The sequence below is a fragment of the Salarias fasciatus genome, chromosome 6 (assembly GCF_902148845.1).
Source record: "Salarias fasciatus chromosome 6, fSalaFa1.1, whole genome shotgun sequence".
Taxonomy (NCBI): domain Eukaryota; kingdom Metazoa; phylum Chordata; class Actinopteri; order Blenniiformes; family Blenniidae; genus Salarias; species Salarias fasciatus.
In genome coordinates, this window is record NC_043750.1 from 24655913 (window position 1) to 24677767 (window position 21855).

The 21855-nt window shown below is 40.7% G+C and overlaps 1 protein-coding gene and 1 long non-coding RNA gene across 2 annotated transcripts in view; one reads left to right on the forward strand and one right to left on the reverse strand.

Moving 5' to 3' along the window:
- Positions 1–21855, forward strand: part of grin2ab (glutamate receptor, ionotropic, N-methyl D-aspartate 2A, b) — a 113989-nt gene that overhangs the window by 34368 nt on the left and 57766 nt on the right. The window lies entirely within an intron of this gene.
- LOC115390301 (uncharacterized) lies at positions 5561–14385 on the reverse strand. The gene is made up of 3 exons (XR_003931663.1): positions 14374–14385; positions 13749–13752; positions 5561–5721 (listed from the first exon to the last, which is right to left on the reverse strand). It is a non-coding gene; the product is annotated as an uncharacterized LOC115390301 (long non-coding RNA).

Here is a 21855-nt window from a genome sequence, read left to right on the forward strand (position 1 = left end):
CATTCCTCTCCAGTTGTTAAATTCATTCTCACCACATCAGATCACCAGCCTGTCATATTTCTAAGATGAACTTCTCCTTACCTGAAAGCTGAAGTTGTTACTGTAAAAGGGGCAGAATTACTCCCTCCAACGGTAAATCCATTCAATTGAATTATAAGTTATGACATGACATGATTCTTTATAATGGTTAAAGTTGAAAATAATGTACTAACCTCACAGATCTTTAATCGCGACTGATACACCTCATAATAAACTCCCAAATTTGAACCTTTAAGAAGTTTTAAGCCCCCTGCGGCCAACTGCAAAGCAAACTACTTTCACCTCCTGAAAGAGAAACAGTTGGATGAATGTCACCACAGATTTGTCTCCTCTCGGTATCAATCCTCGTCACTTACAGCGCATGTCACAGTGTAACAACCAGAAATCATCTACTGAGTGGGATGGCAGCGCCGCAACGAGGGAACCACGTTTAGGGAACACGGGGTAGATGGGGAGAAAAGGGCACGTGAAAAGCCCAGGAGGGGAGCGGGATTAGTTTGGAATGTTGTACTTCCATTACGGCGGCTGCTGTGGGAAATAAGAGATGCTGTTGGCTTTAGCTCACCCCCGTTTGTGCTCACTCGCCCTCTGCCAGCCGCGCTCGTCTCCTTGCGCGCCTTCCTGTTTTCTCGGCGTGTGTGGGGGATAGGATGCGGGGGTTGAGGGGGTCACGGTGTGTAGAATAAGAACACGAACACGCTGAAATGGAAGGTTGTGAATTAAACATGCATGTTCTTTCTGCTTTGCTCTGCCCACTGTGGTGGGATGCTAGCCTCCGTGTCTGTGTATAAGCATGTGTGTGTGTGGGTGTGTGTGTGTGTGTGTCCCAGCCCGGGATGTCCCATATCAGTAGGGGCCATTTGCCTAGGTTCCTCTTCTGAGTCGCTTTAATATTTAACACCTGCTCCCCTCACCTGCTGTCACTTGCAGAAGACACACTGCTGTGTCACTCACTCACCGAGTCCCTCCACACGTTCACCTCTAATTTTTTCCTCTTGTGCCGCCTTTTATTCCCTTCATGTCATCCTGTCTCCTGGAGTCCTCCTCCACCGCCTGCATCTCGCTCCTTCTCCCCCACATCTCCATTTGCGCCGCCACCACATCCTTCTTTTCTGTCTTTTCATTTCACAGTGCCTCTCAGTCTTGTTGTGTGTGTGCACTCTTGCGGCCACGGTTGTTATTCTCTGGCGGCTCGGGTTTGCGAGAGGAACAGCCAACCATGTTAGAAAGGCTTTAGGAAGTCTTGCTGGCCTTGAACCCCTGTGAAGCATGATGGGATGATGGGTCTGTGTGTGAGAGAGAAATAAAAAAAAAAAAAAGAAAAAGAAGGCAGAGAGGGAGTGGGAGACAGAGAAAGGAGCTGGGTTAATATATGGTTACTGCTGGCTGCTGAGGCTCCTCTGGCTGCGTTCACGCCACAGGTCTCGGAGCCCAGTTCCTTCCAGCTTGGCTGAGCACCATACCGAACACAACTGGCTGTCAGCGTTAAGCCAGTGAGGGATCATTCCCTCGCCTGTGCGCTAGCACCTCCAGCTCCGGCCAAATGTTTCTGTTTACATGTGAAAATGATGTGTGTCCACACAGCAGAGGTCACTTTGTGAAGGTCTTTTTGTCACTTTCCTTTGGCTTGGAAACAAGTTCGTGTACATTCTCGTGAAGGAGAGACAAACCCTACCTCGTTTTCCGCTCGGTATTAACGACTTAAATGTTTTTATTATCGGTTATTAGTCACTATTCACACTGGTTTTCAGTTTTCCTTCTTTAAATATGATTTCATCATTTCAAAAATGAAGCAGAAAATAGTGATTTGATTGCTGATTGCTGGTTAGATAATCACAGGGATCAATCAAATATTTTCTTTTATCATCCTGGCGTCGTCCTTTCAAAATCTGCCTAATTAGTTGGATATTTTTGGGAAAGAGCTTATTTACCTTCTAGTGGATGAATCAGACGAGAGGACTGATTCAAATTCACAGATGGGTGACAAACTAAAGGAAAAACAAAGTGTCTCTCTAAGCTGTTGGGCTACCAGAACAACATGATTTCTCTTTAGTATTGATACTGCTCCTGTTGAGATGAAACGGTTTTTCCAAAAAGTTCCCTTATTTGGTGTTTGTCTCGCAAATGTTAATGGAAAACCTTAAAGGCCACAGCATGTGACTCTTAACATTTCCACAAGGGCATTGTCTTTCTGAATGAAACCACTCCCTTCAGGATGAAATATTTCATCACAGAACAACCTTGCATTGATTTTCACTGACCTTTTCCTCGGTGGTTACATATGGATCCAAATAAAGCCCCCACAGCTAAAACCAGCTTCCGGTTTCCCTGACGAGAAGGTTCAACATCAAGTTTGTACTCTAATTTGTCACTCATCTGTATGTTATGGATGATTCTATCAAAAGTAAAAGTGTAAAAAGTTGTTGGAAAGTTGCAGAAAACTTCCTAGACTCGCTTAACAGCATTTAGAATGTATTTTTCTAAGTGAAAACGCAAACTAAAGTTATACATTTTCTATTATATTTCATAGCATCTTTGCTCACCCTGGAGCTTAATTTTAAATATCTGTTCAATGACTTCAGAAAACTCCCTTTAGTAAACATCGGAAGCCGAAAAACGGAGAGAGGAAAATGTCAGACTTTGGCTCCGCTGAGGACTGCAAAATTCAGAAACTGCCATTGAAAAGTGGCTGCATAATGTGGATGATTTTGCAGTCGCCCTTGAAATAACCTGCATTATCATATGTAGATGCATATGACACAGACTTGATGAACAGACCTCGACTCAACGTAAATGCACAATGAAATCTCCATCTGCAGTGGAAGCAAACATCTGCCAAGTTATTTCTCAGCTGACGCGAGCAGTACATCAAAGAGCATCGCTAATGCAATACTATAAGTCCCCCTTTACAATATAATTATAAAAAATAAGCACTCACTGCCAGCTAATGCTTCATTACATTTTAATCTATAAAAGTGTATTTATTTCTTATTGCAGTATTTTCTATTGTCTGCAGCCTGCTAAATGAGTTTAAATTCAGCTGTTAAAAATTAAAGAAAATCTTGATCCAACAGTAAGTCATGAATGAATTAAATATGCACCAGAAAACACACTTTTTTTTTTTTTTTTTTTTTTTTTTTTTTTAAGGCCCTCAAGGAATCTTAACCTGACAGGTTTTATGTTGTTTTTTTTTTCTCCCCCTTTTTACATCACCACACTGTATGTTCAATCTGTTCCATAGAAAAAGGAAAACTGGGTCACTTTTACTCGACAGTGTAAACGAGGATTTAGTGGGCGTAACTCAGACAGAAAGTCTGAAACCTGAGTTTGAATTTTATGAATCAGAGAAGCGGCTTGAAACACAAACACACACACACACACACACACACACACACACACACCAAAAAGGCAAAACAGCAAATAAAGCAAGGAAAAGCAGTGAAAGTGGAGGAAGTTTGAGTCTGAGTGCATCATAAGGAATCGTACTGGAGGATGCGCTCTGATGGGGTCACCTCTCCCAGCGCAGAGCGAACTGCATGATCACTCCTCATCATGTTTTCTTGTCTTGGAGTTGTTTTCATCTTCGAAGGGCAATTGAAATATTTGGTGTAGATTTCAGACAGTCACTCCGCATTGCTCGCTTTTAAGTCGGAGTGCTTTTCATCTCCGTACAGTGATGCTCTCTCTTCCTCTTCTTTGCTCAGAGATTATGATTTTCTCTTCCAGCACCTTCCTCTCCTTCCCCTCTCCTTGAATTTTCCAATGATGAAGTTTGAATTTCTGTCTCGAATAGCCCTGCAACGGACTGACAGGCGATTGACAAGACCTTCCAGTTTTAAGAAATCAATGTGGGAGAAAGCAACTGAAAACATGCTAACACATTAAAGTGTTGCTTTCTTTTTTTCTTTTTGGAGATCACTGATTTGAAAGTATTAAAATATGCATATGGCTTTGCCTGTAAGTCTGATTGGTAGACTTAATGAGGCATTTTGTATCGTATTAAATGGAAAGAGAAATACAGATTGAAGTCGAGGGAAACTTGGTGCAGCACTTGAAGCAAAAGTAAATAAATAAATAAACATGGTAAAAAAATAATACTGCTGTACTGGCACTGCAGCCCCATGATTTCTGTTGCGGTTTCTCCGTTCTGACTGCATTCAGTGATCTTTTAATATCTGCAGTCATTTCTCCATGGTTATTCTTGCCACAGTGTTGCTCTTATTATTGAAATGTAGCTGCAAGCAAAAGAAAATATATCAGAAAACTTCGCCTCGGCCCACAGTGGGAGGGTCAGAGACACAAACAGGAAACTGAAATTGCTTTGAATTGTGTCTGAACACAGGTGACTGGATTGAAAATTGTCTTGATCGAGCCGCGGCGCTTCTAATTTTAAAGAAAGCCACTTCAGTCAAACTGCACTCCGGTCTGCACATACCCTGCTTTCCATTAGTGTTGCTTTGAGTGAAATCATTTGCATCTCATGATGTGAACATCCAGTCTTAAAGGTCAACTCAATCCATTAATGTTGGTTCTACTTTGTGGGCTTTAATAGCACCGGAGAGATCACAGTTTAGATAAACAGCGAGGCTTCCTACGTGTATCAGTATTCATGATTATAGCCGTCAGTGCTGTTCAGGGAAGAGGAGTTTAGGAGGGAGAGCGTACCTGACTGTCACTCTGAACTCTGAATCATGTCACCCTGCGGGAAACATGTATTCATACTGTTAATGCATGCTTTATGACCTGGTATACACCAACCAAGCAGCAGCTGCTCTTTTGGCATGTAGGGCTTGTCAGATGGCATGACATTTCCCTTATCCATTCGCCGTTTCTTAGTACGACAAATGCATCATGAAAAAATAAGTTGAACAGAGTAGCTTCTTAAAAGCTTGATCACACAATAAAGGGAAACAGTAAACATGAAGTTGCTTCTGATCAAGTTTGCTTCATTTAAATGTGTCATGCACATAGTCAGTTTTACAATTTTTTCCTTAAGACATCAAACAATGGCACACATACGTCATTGGAATGAGTTTTTTGCCAGGTCCTCCACTGGCAAACCTGCAACCTCACATGGCCGATTTTATTCTGATTCAGTCGCTCTTTGTTGAATTCAGTGATGTACAATTCCAAGAAGAAAATGCCAGTAAATGGCTCAACACAAAGAAAATAAAAAGATTCTGGCAGATCTATTGTAACTGACTAGCTCTAGACTATTCAGAAACCTTCTGTATGATGGTGTTTAATTCCCAGCATTAACCCAGTTTCTGTTAAAAAAAACAAACAAAACAAAACAAAAACAAAGCTACCTATTTTCGTGTTTCTGCAAATCATGAATATAGTAGATTTCTGTATTTGTGATGTGAAAATGTGCTTCAAATTGACATTTACAGGATCCTGCAGGCGGCTCAAATTTAACTGTCAATGTTACAGAAATAATAATCCATTCTGCTTTTTCTTTTTTGTTTGCTTCAAATACATTTAAGGAGGCATGGTCCTGCTTTGATGAATGGATGTTTTCTTTATTAGAATAGAGCAGCAGGGCAATGAAACCTCACATTCAAACAACAGACTGGATAATCTCAGAAAACTATTTGAATATTGGAAAGTACCAACAACAGACAAATAGGTTTTTTATCTAACCTGCAGTGGACATGCTGTCCACAACCATCTTTCTTTATTCTGTTGAGCCACTCATTTTTACATTTTTTTTTTAACAAATTTTTCGTTCTGAATGTCGTTTCAACGGGGCATCCTGCTCTTTGTCATCTGTTGTGCAGACATTCTAGACCCAAAATGAAAAGAAAATTGGAAAAAGAAAAATTGAATAACCCATTTCCCCTCCAGCATCCAGAGGTTATATTGTGTCTGCAGTAAACACAAGGTTAATCTTACATCATGGTTCCCCTTTCAGTAAGTTCAGGCAGGGCTGCACAATGCTTCAATTTAATCATCATTGCATATCAAGAACATGAATCATTTTCAAAACTGAGATGAGTGAAAATGTAAAACTCATTGTTCTCATTACAACTACTAGAACTGGTTGACCAATGACCATCCATCCACCCATCCATCCATCCTTCTATTCATCCATCAGCTGACTGAAAGGCCAATTTTCTAACAAAAGACACACAAATCCCACACGTCCGATTCATGCTCACAGTCATTACACACTGTAACTGCCAATCCAGCAAACATGCAAACATTTGTACTATTGGACACAACAGAATAATTGGTGGATATATTCAAATGTTGATTTGCCTGGGGAACCATTTGTGGCATAAACATTGCCAAAACATACATGATTTCTTGCCTGAAAGCTCATTTATGATAACATGCCTGAGGTGTCAAGATACAAAACCTTCTGCAACTCTGTTACCACCAATGCAAAGTGGAAACAATGAAAAACATCAGAACAACACATAGTCCATGAATTACTGAGCTAAGTGAAACCACAAGGTTTCTGAACACCTCTAGAGCTATGGAGGTATTTATGAATGACTTTGACATTGGAAGGATGAATGGAAATTAACATAATTTAAGTTTATGAATAATGTGGGAATTGTGTGAATATATATGATGTGAACATGCAAACACAGTATACCTATGGTACATAATTAAAACTTTATTTGGACTTTATTTGAGCAGCTAGCTCTGGGAGTAATACTTCACCAGCCTCTAGAATAGATTTCATGGAGACCTTTTTTTTCCCTGTTTTTTTATGTTGTGTAAAAATGGCGCATCTCAAAAAACGCTCTTTGTGTCTTTGTTGCTCTCCAAATCCACAAACAAAAACAGCCCATGGTCAAAACTCACAGCATCATCATGAGTTGGTTTATCTTGACATTGACTGGGCAACTGGAGCAAAAATACTGTCAGTCGCAGCTGATATCTGACAGCTCAGTGTTTATGGTCCTTCTGGCTAACAGTGCCGCCGCCCGGCCACAGCAGCCTCGGACGGAGCTCTCCTCCCACAGTGGTGACCGTGGCTCACAATAGTCAGCTTTGACACTGACAACCAGTGGCGTTCATGGGGGCAGGGATAGGTTGCCCTTTTTCCTCTTGGGTGGAAATTGCCCTTTTCATCTAGCAATCAAAACTTTTCAGGCCTTGCTCTGGCCCTTTCATAGGGCATGACCTTCTCTAGCTCTGTTGAGTTAGAGTTAAGGTCTTTATTTATTTTTACCCATGCCCCCTGAAAACTGTCTGAGCAAGGCAACCCTGACAACATTTTATCAAATTTGAAATAATCCATGGCGTCGTCTGTGTGCCTATAGAGGGGAGTCATTCTGGCCGTCCGAAATGCCGATGTCAACACGGGTTCCCTTAACTCATCAGAGCTGAAGGGAGGAAAACAAATGTTTTCTCCAAAAAACTCCACCCTGCAGTTTTTTTTTTTCCAGCTGGTGTCAGAATATGTCAGTGGATGTGAGTTAGTCCGCCGCGTCTGGCCGGAGTGATAACAGGTAAAAGATGCGCCGTCCGTTTGAGTGAGAAAGCTGCAATCCGGCAGACATTAACTGACACCGCAGGACAACCCGTTTCACCAACATTCATTGTCAAAATACAACCCAACACAACTGAGGGCTTCATCATGTGAAGCTGCTCCAAATGTTGTGACTTAGCTGACATTTTTTTTTTTTTTTTTTTTCTAAATCTGAAAAGAAGAAGCTCATGCTGAATGCTGCGGATGGATTATCAGTGCCATCATGCTGTGGTCCCTTATGTGAAGAGCAGAAAGATTACAGGTTTCAATTAGGAAGTGAAGCACTGACAGAAGTGTAAGTGTCTGGTGCTGTAAGAGACGTCCGGACTGCACATGAAAGGGAGGAGATAATCAGATTCATAACGAGATGCCCTGATTAACTTGCAGATTGATCTTAGTCGCCTTGATCTATCAAACAAAAACTTTCAATAGGACTTCACTGAAATAAAGTTTGGTTTGTTGTACACGACAATTAATGCTTCAGAGTCAGCCTGAAAATTGTTATAATTGTCTCTTCCATGCTTTACCTCAGTGACCCTAGAAGCGAAATATTGACGGCCAGCGGTCAGCCGTCACTAAAGAAAAAACAAGATTCTGAAAATGAAAAAAAGTAATCAAAATCAACCCAATAGAAAGAAGACATCAAGTAGCACAAAAAAGAAAAACATCAATGAAGCTGTGAGAAAAGAAAAAGAAGTTGTTTGCAGAGCTGATCGAGAAGCAGACACATTCATGTCAAAATATTCCGTTCAATCAAAACTTTGTGCAGCACCCTCCATGCAGGTCACTCGAACTGAAACTGCTCAGATGTGACAAGTGAGGACAAAAAAAGACAAACAAAAAAAAAACATTCATAGATATATGAAGAGTAATAATAAAGTTGACTCGAAAATCACATTAAAAGACATGACAAATAAATCAATAAATCTCCAAATTACTGAATTGTATTTATAGCTTGAATCAGATTTTGACAACAAGATAAATAAATAAATAAGAACAGTTAACATTGGTGCTGTGGTTAGCACTCAACAACACAATACTACAATACTTCAGCCTAATCTCTCTCGGTCAGTATATATGTATATATGTATGTGTATGTAAGTATGTACATATGTGTAAGTGTGTGGATGTACGTGTATATGTATATATAGATATATATAAATATATAAAAAGTGTATTTGAATGTACAGTGACCGGAAAAAATAAAACTAACTAAACTAACAATACCGGTTCAGTCAGACCTTTCCAGCCTTCTTCCACAGTCCAGAAATATACATTTGAGATTACTTAGTGACCCTGAATTAGTGTGATCTAAATAAATAAGACATGTTTCTTAAAAGATCTCCAAACTGAAAAATGAAAAAAAAAAAAAAAAACATTTTTAACCCATGTTTCATTGAAAGCCAAGTCAATAGGAAAGGTTTTAAGTTCTTGCTGAAATGTTGAAGGATCACAAGTTTCAATGAGATCCTCAGGTAGACTGCAGCTCACAGGGCAGAACTGAAGAATAGCTCTGCAGAAGACATGTCTGAGAAGATCAGAAGTCATACCAGCTCACCTGCTGCCAACATTTGGGTCAAGTCAGGTTCAAAACTCTGAAGTGCTTAAAGATCCAATAAAGTGGCTTTGAAATGACAATGCTGTCAAGACTGTCCATAATCTACTTTGCTCAACACCTCTATGTCTGAGTGAGTAACAGATCAATCTGTATCAGTCACTAAATATTGTCAGTCTTTTTAGTTGTACCTTCATTCTTTGAAGCCCCAACAAATTGTCTTAGTAAAGGATGTGCTGAAATCATTTTCTTAAATATGCAGAAACCAATGGTTAACAGCTTTGGCGCTGCTCTAGCTCTGTTCCCCTCATAATCCCCAGCACTCTTGACCCTGGGTTAGTTGAAACTCACGAAGCTCTTTAGATGAGAAGTGAAACATCTTTACTTATGTATAATCTGCTTTAGGTTTCCAGTCCTTCCACCCTCTTTCAGATCCCTCACATAGCGGTGTGCATGGGTTGAGTCGAATTCTCTGGCCAGCGCTGCCGCCTCAGTTGCCCTCACCATGACTTGAACTCCTGTCTAAGTAGATTCTTGTCTTCTCTGTTAACGCATGGTATGGGAAAGCAAGAAGATTCAGGCTTAGATTTCTCAGAAAAACATTGTCGACGCTGTATGAGCGTTGGTATAAGTGTGTGTTTATGTGTCCGTGCATTCTGTCTGCGTTGGCAGTGACTCCCCGTTATTGTTGTTTTGTCTGTTGCGAGCGGCTGCTGAAGATGTCAATCTTTTCACGGCAGAGCTGCTGCAGCTGTTTAGCATACATCAGGGGCCGTGTCGGCGTTGCCCCGTCGTCTGTCTGCTCCGTGTGATGGAACAGTGCCGCGTCGCTATGAGCCAACAGGTTCCTCTATCTCACCGCGCTGAGATGGATTCACCTTAGCTGGACCCGCCGCCTTTGCACCTGTGTTTGAATGCGCATTTATGAAGACAAGTGTGCGCGCGTGAGTGTTCATCGCTCAGATCTGTCGGCAGTCTACTCAACCCCGAACGCACCACTCTGCAGCGGCGTTCCCACACAAATCCGGCCTCCACTTCTCCACATCCTTCTTCGTTTTCGCTGCCGCTCGCTGCGGTCATCCCTCACGCGCTCCGCGCTTTCCGCGTTCTCTCCGCATCACTCTCTCATAACCGCTTATTTTTCAGTCCCCCCTCTGCATCCTCTCCCTCACTCCCTTTCTTCCCGTCACATCTTGCCAACCTTATCCCCTTTTCCTCTTTCTCTCGTCACTCCCCCCTCTCTTGCTCTCCTCCCTCTCTCACGCCCCAGTTGGGGAGTACAATGAGATGGCGATGGCAGGGGTTTCAGAGCGGCGTGGTGTGTTTGTCTGTGTGATGTCACACTACAGCGGCTCTATAGTAGCTCTCTCTTTTTTAATCCCTGTGCTCACAGACCACACTGCTATTTTAAGATTCTATAAACCTTTTCAAAGAAGCTTCAAGGGGAAAGCTTGTCCATGTACTGTGTACCCAGCGCGAGTGTGTGAGGGAGAGAGAATTTAGGTGTATTTGCATGAGTGTGTTTATTTCTCTGTCGCACCAGCTGATCACACAATTCCTCGCAGTTACAGTGTTTATGTCTAAATCATTTTGAGTCACGCAGACATGAATTTAAAGCCTTTTCTGATATAGAAGATTTGTATAGCTGGAAAACAAAAAAAGTCCACTGTGACTGCACAAGCGTGAATTGAATCTTTTTTAGATTTCTTTTTTCTTTTATATCTTCAGTATAATGCGATTTTTTTGAGGCTCCCATCTGCACAGTTGCCTTTCTGCTGGGTCAGATAACTGCTAGCGTCTCGAGGAAAAAAACAAAAGAGTCAAGTTGAATATTTAGAGGCACAGCTGATGTCGTGTTAATAAAACAGGCAGCCTCTCTAGACAATAAACCCGGCAGTAAACCTGCATATCGCAGTATATTGCACACTCATTATTGCCGCTGCAATATAATATCTCCTGTCCTGAACTGTTTGATCTCTTGTCTTTCTTCTTAAGCCTGTTACTGCCACAGCTGTCTCTATCCAGCAGTGCTTGGTTTGTGATTTCTGAGTGGATTTCTCTTCTTAAACTTATGAAACATAAAACTGGAGGTGCCAGCCCTGGCTCTCAGCCTGTACCTGGACTCTGTCGAGGGAAAAGGTGTGAAAAAGGAAACATTTTCACTTATTTATCAGACTGCTGTGAGACATAAGGCGACTGTCAAGGTCATGACAGAAATAAACTTTTGTGACCTCCCAGTAAAAAGCCCTGGGGTGAATATTCCAAAACAGTGAAAGCACTGGATAAATGTTTAACCAGAGCAGTGGTTCTCAAAGTGAGGGGCGGCCTCCACTGGGAGGCTCCAGAGAGCTTAAAGGCAATGCACCTGCGGTGAAATCTAAAGGGTCCAAACCACACAGAAAACAAGTATGACAGTAGCAGATTATATACAAGACTTGTAAAGCATCTGTCTGACTAGAAGTGAGAAAAACTTCCAAAATCGTAATCAACAGTTGCAACCTGGTGTGAGAGGAAGCACGTAAGAAGTGACAGTTTAGAACAGTGGTCTCTAACCCCAATCCTGGAGAGGCCATATCCTCCATGTCTCAGCTCTCTCCCTGCCTCAACACACCCGAACCGAATGATTGCCGTCACTGAGTGCCTAAGAAAGCCCAGTAATGCGCCTGTCATTGCAATCAGGTGTGCCACAGCAGGGAGAGACTGAAAACGTGCAAGAGAGGGCCTCTTGAGGACCAGATCTGGACACCCCTGTTTTAGAAGACTGGGACTGATTGAAGCTCCATTACAGGGAGCTGCTCCTTCAAAAAACAACTCCTGCAGTAGAGTGAAAATAACAAGATGTCATAAGCACAATACATTACCTCATTCGACAAAATGATCATAATCATCATGCTGTGTGTATTGGCTTGTGTCAAGGTTATATCATCTCAAGTTAAGAGTATAATAGGTATGCATTACAATTCAGTCCTCACACAGGATTTCCAATATTGAAACTGATTGGTTTGGAACTCATTAAAGCCAATTGACTTAATTCCGTAATGATATCAAACTTAATCATGTTTTATAAACTCATCATCATTTACCGGTGAAGAACGGTTTTTTCCCGCCTCCTTACTTTACTGAACGACAATCAAATATTCTACACGGACATATGGAGCAGGGATTACATTAAAGCTTATGCATGGTTACTCCACCACCTTGCAGCAACCCATATAGGAATGTGCAATGCAGGTTTGTAAAAAAAAAAATCATGTTAGCAGTCGAAAAAAGGAAAGCATTGAGCAAAGCACAAGTACCTCCAAACTCTACCTGCAGTGCTTGAATAAATGCATGTGGTTGTGTTCCAGGGCGGCTGCCGTTACCACAGTGTTGAGCATTAACACAGGCTGTTTTAAGCCATTTAAACAAACAGCCAATGCTGCGGGTTTCTGGAGTGGACGGTCTCGTGGGTCCTGTTCCACACTAATAAATGTGTTGCACCAGCGGTGCCCTACAACTGTCCCCGGCACTTTTATTTGGCTGGAAAACTCAGCTGTCCCGAACTGCTTTCAGCTCCTCCTCTTCTTAATAGAGACTGCTTCCTACATGAAATCTACAACCTGCCTCTTGACATCAACCCCACGAGCCTTCTTCAGGGGTTTCTTGATATTGTCGGCCCGGGTGTCATCTCTGCTGTAAATAACTCTTTGGCCACCGGGCCTGTTCCGTCCTGTTTCATACATGCAGCGGGCCTGCCTCTCGTACAACTGACACAGTTTTGTGCCGTTCAGATCCATTTCCATAATGCTGCCTTGGACCAATGCATCATATGTGTATTTAAAACAGCAACATTGCTTCAGCAAATATGCATCCTTGCTGTTTCAAAACAATTTTGTCCTCTTGCCTATCGCTTCCGATTGTGTGTGTGTGTGTGTGTGTGTGTGTGTGTGTGTGTGTGTGTGTGTGTGTGTGTGTGTGTGTGTGTGTGTGTGTGTGTGTGTGTGTGTGTGTGTTTTTAACCCATGCACGTTTGTGCTTACTGTCACTATTTTAAATCATACTTATAGAAATGACTGTTTTGAGCATAAGGCTGGTGTAAACAGGACAGTCTTGGATAAGCTTATAAGCAAGCAGAACCATTTAGGCAATTTTTCATCCGCCTTGTCTGGGATCTCTCATGGGGTCCCTCAGGGTTCAATTGAAAATATATTCTTCTCCCGCTTTAGTTTGCCGCATCTTTGAGTCATACTTCAAGACTCACATTTCCTGACAGTATTATGTAGGAAAGCATCCAGTGGTCCTGCTCCAGCGTATTGATTTAAGATAAACTGAAAATGTCCTTTTCTGACATCATTGAAATGTCGACTGACCCAAAACTTTAACAGCAAACCTCGAGGTTTTGAATATTTCATTGACATTGACCAGATAGCCATTAGTGCTAAACCTTAACAACTTTCTAAAGTTTTTGTTCTCTTCTGTGTCTGGAGGGATTTGCAACCATAATTTAATTATAACAAAGACAGTTTTATTGTTCTGCATTATTCTGTGGGTGTTTTTTTTTTTTTTTTTTTTACTTAGAAAACCATTGTGAAGTCTGTTCACTGCACTAGTTTTCTATTCAGTATTTAACAGTGGACTTTGAAAACAACTTAATTAAAGTCAAACTTTAGTGATCCCCGAGCATTTGACCCATCTTAACTATTCAGGAGGAGCAGGCTGCTGTGTGCCGCTTCGGCTCTGAACAGAAACAAGGTCAGATTCAGGACCTTATTCCTGTGAGGCAGCCATGTTCACTCAGCCACCACGCTTCAACTTTGTAGTTGAGTATTTTCAAGGATTTCAAGTTCAAAACGGGACTTGAATTGTACACACTTGAAAATGTTGGGTTAAAAACAACCAATTGGGGTAGTTTCCAAACCCAGCACTGGTAAACTATTAGACACGTTGGTTTAAATTAACCCAACAAATTGGGTTGTTTATACAACCCAATGGAGTTGTTCATTCAATGTTGTTAAGTTCACATCGACTACACTGCTGGGTTCTCTAAACCCAGCAAGTTGAGTTGCTAATAAATAATTTTGCTTATTAATAATAAAACTATTTTGATTTTCATGGTTGGATGTATTTTCACACTAATAGTGTAACAATTGATACTTATTTAAATTCTAAACACACAATAATATTGTAAGGGCCAACATGGATTGGGTCAAAGCACAGAGAGAATTTTGGCTTTCATTTGCACCCAACAGCTCTCAGGAGCTATTATTTTGACATATATTCACTTGTAACAGCAGCAGGACCATATCAAGTCAACTTAACTACCCAGAATAACTGTACTGCAACAACACAACAAAAGATAGCCACCGATAACACTAGCAACATTGGAACGTGAGGCTGCAAAATTCATCGATTTTGATTCGGAACCGACTTTATTGGGTTAAGACAATGTTAAAAACGCTGAAATCGTTCATGAACGATTTCAGCTTTTCATATGAACGCGTCCTTTTTGGTGCCTCTAAGCCACTGAAGTTTCTCCGGCCCGTCTCATGACGTCATGACGGAAGCGCGTGCCTCCTTTCGCTCAGCGTCTGGTAACTAACGACAACAAATCATGGCTACTGCCGGAGAAGTTAAATTTGCTCAGGGAAGTAAATTTTTAGGCTGTGTTCATACCGACTTGGGCATCTAGATCGTCCTCGGACCTCCTCCTCAAAGCGGCCCCGGCTCGACCCAAAGGTAGGTCGACCCAACGTGAAAAACGTGTTCACACTGTCGCTCCCGGCTTTTTCTTTTTTACAAAAGGTGACTTTATTCATTTTATTTTTTGTTTTAAGTAAGAACAGGGACCTGGAGTGTGTTAAGATAAGGTGTTCTTAATCCCAAGGGATTCTTGTGTTTATTTGCAACAGAATTAAGTTCACTGGCAATAAGGATGCATATTTGAGATTGATTTTTGACTTTGGATTTTATAATTGACAGTTTTGCACTATTCAATCAGTAACGTGATTGGATTCAACCAACCCCAAGTCCAAAAGTTACAAACAGAGAAAATAAGGTTCAATAAAAGACATTCAAAGTACTTTATTCATTTATTATTATTATTATTATTATTATTATTATTATTATTTTATTTTATTTATTTATTTATTTATTTTTTTTTTTTTTACAAAAAGTCGTAATCGTAATCGAAAAATCAGGTTTCAGAGAAAATAATCGAAATTTTATTTTTTAGGCAAAATCATGTAGCCCAGTCATCATTTTAAGTCTTAAATATCCCACAAAATTATTCAATGTGGCACCCATAACCCTTTTGATAACAAATTTATTTAACCTTTGTTTACACAGGTGGGTCAGTCTCGTGGCCTGACAAGATAGCTGAACTGATGTTAGCTTGCAGACGTACCGATTGATTCCTGAAGCTCGTACTCAACATTGCTTCTTAAACTTACATCTTAACAACTATGTGAAGCTTTATATAACAATACAAAGGCAACTCTATGGTAAACCAATAGAGAGCACATAACAAACCTTGCTTTGTACAGAATAGAGACTCGTCAGATGAGATAAGATGAGATGACCAACATAACCAACTGTTAAGGCCAAGTTTGTGGGAGGTGCTTGGTTATGTCTGACCAAACATCAACCCAAGGTGTTGGGTTGTACAAAATAAACCAACACAACCTTATAGAAATTACAACCCAACAGCAAATAACTCCATTCAGTCTCACACTTTGAACCATCAAAATATGAAATAAAATCATCGATCAGCAAAGAACCTCAATTTGATTCGCGAACAGCCAGCTATATTTCGTAAAACAAAGTAAATCCAACATTAGACACTGCGCTGTGACAATCTGTAATGACACAGCTGATCAACTGGTAGCGTTAATAATGGGAAATGGAGACAGAGGGGAAAATGGAGAGAGTGTGTATTACACTTAGTTGTTCAACACAATTTGCGCTATTTCAGCACCATGGACAGCGCAATGGATTTATAATTGCACAGCGACCTGCTGATAATCCAGCACCATGGACCATGGTTATTTCAGCACCATGGACAGCGCCATGGAGTTTACCAATAATTTGCTCAAGCCTGGGTCAGATAAAGGCTTAAAACTGAAGCAGACTAAAGCAGTGGGGTGGGAAACGAAAGATAGGAAGTCAGTGACATTTGCGGTGATAGATGCCATACGGTCTTAATAATCAAGTCACACATGATCAACTCAGACAGGACAATAAGCAAGTGTACAAGTAACATGTGTAGCCTGTCATTAATCAGACCCGGAGGTCAACATCACAAACAGTAATGAAAACAGCGCTATTTAGGAAAAAGACCACACAGCCAGCATCAGACTACGTCATCACAAATATTGAATATGGAACAAGTTACTGATGTTTTCATCTAGCAGTGCGGATTTTGAAATCAATCCAGGAAAAATGTCAATAAAAATTCATCCAATGCAGCAAAGAAAAAATCACTGCAGCCAACATGAAATGTCCAGAGTGCAAAATGTCAAGAAAAAAAAAAAAAAAAACAACAACAGTTTGAACATGCCTATCTCCATCAGATTTCTGAAATATATGGCCTCATATCTTATAGCTTCATCTTCCTCTTCTTCATCCTCGCAAACCTTTCAGCCACCTTGTTCTTTTTAATGACAATGTCCTTTTCTCTTGATAGCAAAGTGAGGGCAAGAGTCTGGCCTCGTTCATGCATGCTCACCATGTCACATTACCTTTTAACCGTATTTCAGAAATGCTGATCTGGACAGTTTTTTTCCCGATTTTTACACTTATATCCCTATAAATACAGCAATAAGAGGCTGGCTTTATGACTTTACTGTCGTAAAGTGTGGCGGTGGGCCCCTTTGTAACTGTGGGTCCGGGACAGCTGCACCGTCTTCCCCCCAGCCAGTTCTGCTGCAGAGTCCACTCCTTTATGATCCTCAACTCTGCAGCCGCTGTACGTCTGGACTGCTCTGGACAAAAGCTGCGATGTAGCTGAAGTCTGATGCTGCCATTGAAAAGTTATTGCATTAAGAAAATTGCTTGTGTTGAATACTGAACTTCAACAACAGTCCTATTAAGTTATGTTAAGTTAAGATATGTGTTATTATGTTGGTCAGTTGCCCTACAATAACACCCCAAAGTTAAACTCTGCACATACATCATTCAACACAGTGTAGGTCAAACACTCAATTGAATCCATCCAAGTGGAGAGAAGCTTTAATTAACATTTTGGCTACCCTCATGAGAAAACACTATTTTGCATTTGACCTATTGCAACTTTTTAGGAGCAGTGGGCATCTGCAGCACATCGTCTAGAGCCCATCTCCACTTCTGATTCCACCACCTTTTATCTCTTTCCAACCGGATTACTGTAATTACTCGCACATACGGATCGGTCTGTCCTCCATGCCCTGCATGATGCTGGAATAGCACATTGCTGCCAGTCTTATTAGTGCATCCAGAAAGGTAGACCACATTTCCCTGTTGGCTTGTCTTAACCTTTCCTTCTGTGCTTCTGTAGCACTGTGGTCTGTGAGGTCTGACATTCAAGGACAAACTCTGATTGTTTACTGAGTATCTCAAGAGATTTTGCATCTTCAAATTTTTAGTTGAGCTCTCATGTCATTGTGCATTGTTTATTTTTTAATGTGTTCATAATTTAATCTACCCCCCCCCCAAAAAAAAAAAAAAAAAAAAGAAAGAAAAAAAAAGTTGGGGCAGATACATGGAATCAGAATAAGTACACTTAATTTTGTGGTTGTTCTTTTAATGTTTCCTGCACCCTAATATGCTCTTATGCATAAGTACAACTCAAAACCAAGCAAATTGAATTGAAATAAAACATATGCAAAAGTTGTCCATGTATACACACAAGTATGTGTGTATACATAAGGGGGGCAAATGAAAGAACCTCTTAATGCGTGGTTTATACGCAGTATGTGCAAGCACATGCATGCATACATGCTCATACATTAAAATGCATTACTTAAGCACATTATCTCCATTGAAATACAAGTTATTAATCGCCATTTACAGCTGAAGCACTTCTGGAAGATGGACCACTCAGTATTTTCAATGATGATATGCATCAGTGCTTGTTTAACTGAGCTTGGTCCAAGTTATTAAATTATCCTTTTGTACAGAATTAAGACTGACCTTTTCAACTGCTCGTAGCAAAACCCATGTCTGTGCTTTAAGCTTAGACTGTGGAAGGTGTTTGATGTGCAGAGGTGAGATTTTCTGTGCGATTTTGCTCGGGACTTTAGTGTTTCCTCTACGCACCAGCAGAAAACCAGCATAGCTGATACCACACCACTGACACCGTCTATCCAGACAAAGAACATAATAGCCTTTTATGTCACAGTAATCCAACTAGTCGACTTATGGACCCTTATTACTGTGACGCAGCTGTAGTTGATAATAATAGTGATGTCAAGGACGATAATGACGATGATGACAGCGGCGATGGCGACAGTGACAAGGATGATGATGAGTGGTGAAGTCCTGGTGACGACCGGAAAAAAAACGTTTTCATCCCTGGTGTAGAGAAACGAGATGATATCATCAAGGCGGTGCCGAGGTCATTTTCTATAATTACAATTTTATTAAAAAGGCTTTTATATGTCTTCATGCAATATTCAGAAAATGTGTAAACATACTAATGAACAGTAAACATAGGTACAGAAAAATAACATCTGCATTAATAATGTAAGCATCTGCTGTATAATTAAAGTGTCTCTTCTCTGATAAAGAAAGCTGTTCGATGCAGTGTTGAGCTGCAATATTTGAGTCACATCCAGAATGTAAATTGTGTTGTTGTGGTTTGAATATATTATTTGTCATTTGGTGCTTGCAATATTTGTTTGATTAGTACCTCAGATCCGAAACAGTGCTGTCCAAATCATTGGTGTTGGCCTGGGATGTCCGGTCCTCGATAATGAGCCAGTCATAGAGGGCGCTATACAGGTTCAATCCAGCCTAGCTGCTGTTTTAATCATAATGTTATACCGAGATCCATAACTGAACAACCGATAGCATCAATGCTCTTTAACAGCCATGCAGCAGTGAAAGCAAGTCTGCCAGAGAAATGGCATCAGCATCAAAGCTTGCCATGAAGGTTAATTTGTGAAACACTCATGCTAAAGATTGCAGAGATCCTGTTCTCTGAGGCTTGTTTTTAAGTGAGTCTGAAGAGAACCACATCAGAAGTTTGGATTTCATATTTCTCCCTATTCTGTAAGAGATTATCTTAGATTTTCACAATAGTTTATGGAAAAACTGTATTAAATGTTGACATTTTCGGAATGAACTTACATATTTTGCAGTGAAACTTAAAGGAATTTTCAAGGTTGTCAGTATTTCTGGGTTTTTATGCTATCATTACTTTAGTCTGAGCCAACTGAGGTCACAGTGGGCTGCATGTGGCGTCCGGACTAAACTGAGTTTGACACCGCTGGTGTAGGGGAAAGTCCATCCTCCAACGAAATCTTTAGTCTGTGATGTGGCGCAATCCTGAGAATTTAAATCAAGACTAAGCCCAAATTAAATATTCACTAAACTCCTAAACACCGAAGTCTCACCATCTATCTACTCCTAATATTCTTTGAAATTCATTCACACAACTGTTTAATTATAAAGTCAACACAGACACTCCTTTGGGGCAAAACTTTAGCTAGTTAATTCCTTGTGTGAAAATTGAGAAAGGAGAAACCCCATACAAATTATGCCTGAAGTGACCGTGACTGAATCAAGGTTTTTTTTCCCAGTGATTCTACAAAGCTAATTATTGAGCCACGCCTTAACCAGGGTCTTCAACCCTGCACTGATGTTTCTCTGGGTGAGGATTAAAGATTTTGTTTGGATTAGATGACTGGCTAATCACTGCTGAATGACTGAGCACTGGTTACTTAATGCTTTGTGAAGGATAGGCTGATAACTTGCTGTAATACTGACCTGGTGTTACTGTTTCTTGTGCCTTAAAAAAAAAAAAAAAAACATTTTTAAAGCCTTTATCATAAAAACTGCAGCAAGTTGGTGACACTAAACAGGAGGAAGGGATGAAAAAGGACAAAGGCAAGGGAGGGATGCAAACCAGTGACGATGAGGTGCATTAGCAATTCCTAAATGACTAAACCATAAGGGCCTGCTCTGCTCACTTAAAGTAATGAGTATTAAAACCAGTTTTCAAGTTCAAGGCAAGCTCAGAGTGACACATTTGCTGGCTGTCGGTTCTTGCCCGAATTTGGGCTTGAGTAAGTAGGATTCGTTTGTGTGTGTGTGTGTGTGTGTGTGTGTGTGTGTGTGTGTGTGTGTGTGTGTGTGTGTGTGTGTGTGTGTGTGTGTGTGTGTGTGTGTTTCAAGCTTGGACTCATACTGCATTCATTAAACTTTGGAAGTAGGCAGCTCATTCTTTCTTCCTCTAGAAAGCATGACAGCTAATCGAGAATTAGCACTGCACTGTATGCAAAGACTCAATAGAGTTAAAAGTAACATCAAAATGCTCCAAACATATTTATGGTGTTGGTCTTGGTGGTGGTTTTGTGTGTGGTTCTCCAGATCTCCCTTGGGAAAAACGCCAGAGATTATAGCAGGAGTACGAGAGGCCCCCTGCCCTAAGGTTGTAAAAATTGGATTTTCACATCTAAAACAAAGTCATAATAAGATACTTTCTAGAATCTAGAGCAGGCCTAGAGACTCTGCAATGTTTTGGAGGGTTTTCCTGGCTTTATATGTTGGTGAGAATGGGTGACCTGCACGATGGGGCAGCAGTTACTGCTTCTGCAAGAAGGTCTATGTATTTGACAGGCCTTTCTGTGCGGAATTTTCATGTTCTAAGGTTTCATCCCAAGCTCCAAAAAAATACATTTAAGTTTAATCAGTCACCTTAAATTTGCCCTAGGTGTGAATACGAGTGTGTGTGGCTATCTGCCCCTCTATGTTTCACCCCATGATGGACTGGCATACCCTGTTGGTATACCCTGCCTTTGCTAATAGTTAGCTGGGATTGGTCCATCGCCCCACGATCCTGCACAAGATACAGTGGGAAAGAAGAAGAATAAAAAAAAAAAAAAAAATCTTGTTGCCTGTCTTACGGATGGAAAGAACACAATAGACCACTTTGATAAAGTTGTAATCTAACCAAAATCTACAACCTTCTAGGTAGAAGTTTATTATTTCCTGAAGAAGATAATAAACTTGACCATGACCACAACGAACAGTAAACCTGTGCTCACACAGCTTGTTTCAGCGGAGACTCCGAGCACGAAGGTTGTTGACTATTTCTGTAACTCTCTGAAACAATAAATGGGCGGCAGACTAAAAGTTTTGTAATTCTTGATACATACCCAGACCTACTGCTGAAATACTCAGTCACTGTAATTGGTTTGTGAACAAAGGGATGCAATCTCCAGAGCAAATACTCCGTAGGTACAATGCTGCTGCCGAACTTTTCAATTGCCTAATAAGCCAATTACTGCGACTGGCATACAGCCCAATCAATCATTGTTAAGACGCTGTTTGACAAAGTTGCTGGACTTGAGGGACCAGGAGCCATCGCCGCGCTGCCGTCTCGCATCAATCATTGCTCAAGTGCAAACAAGTACAAAAGGCAGAAGAAGGCTGATTTTGGCGTGCCTTTTTTTATTCTTTGTAAACTGTTGCTGTAGGTGGATGAAAAGGCTTTATCAATATCGAAGACAATTCTTAAAGATGGGCTATTTTCTGCCTTAATTTATGACAAATGTTCTTTTTTTATAAGAAATTGTTCTGTATTTCATTATTATTTTCA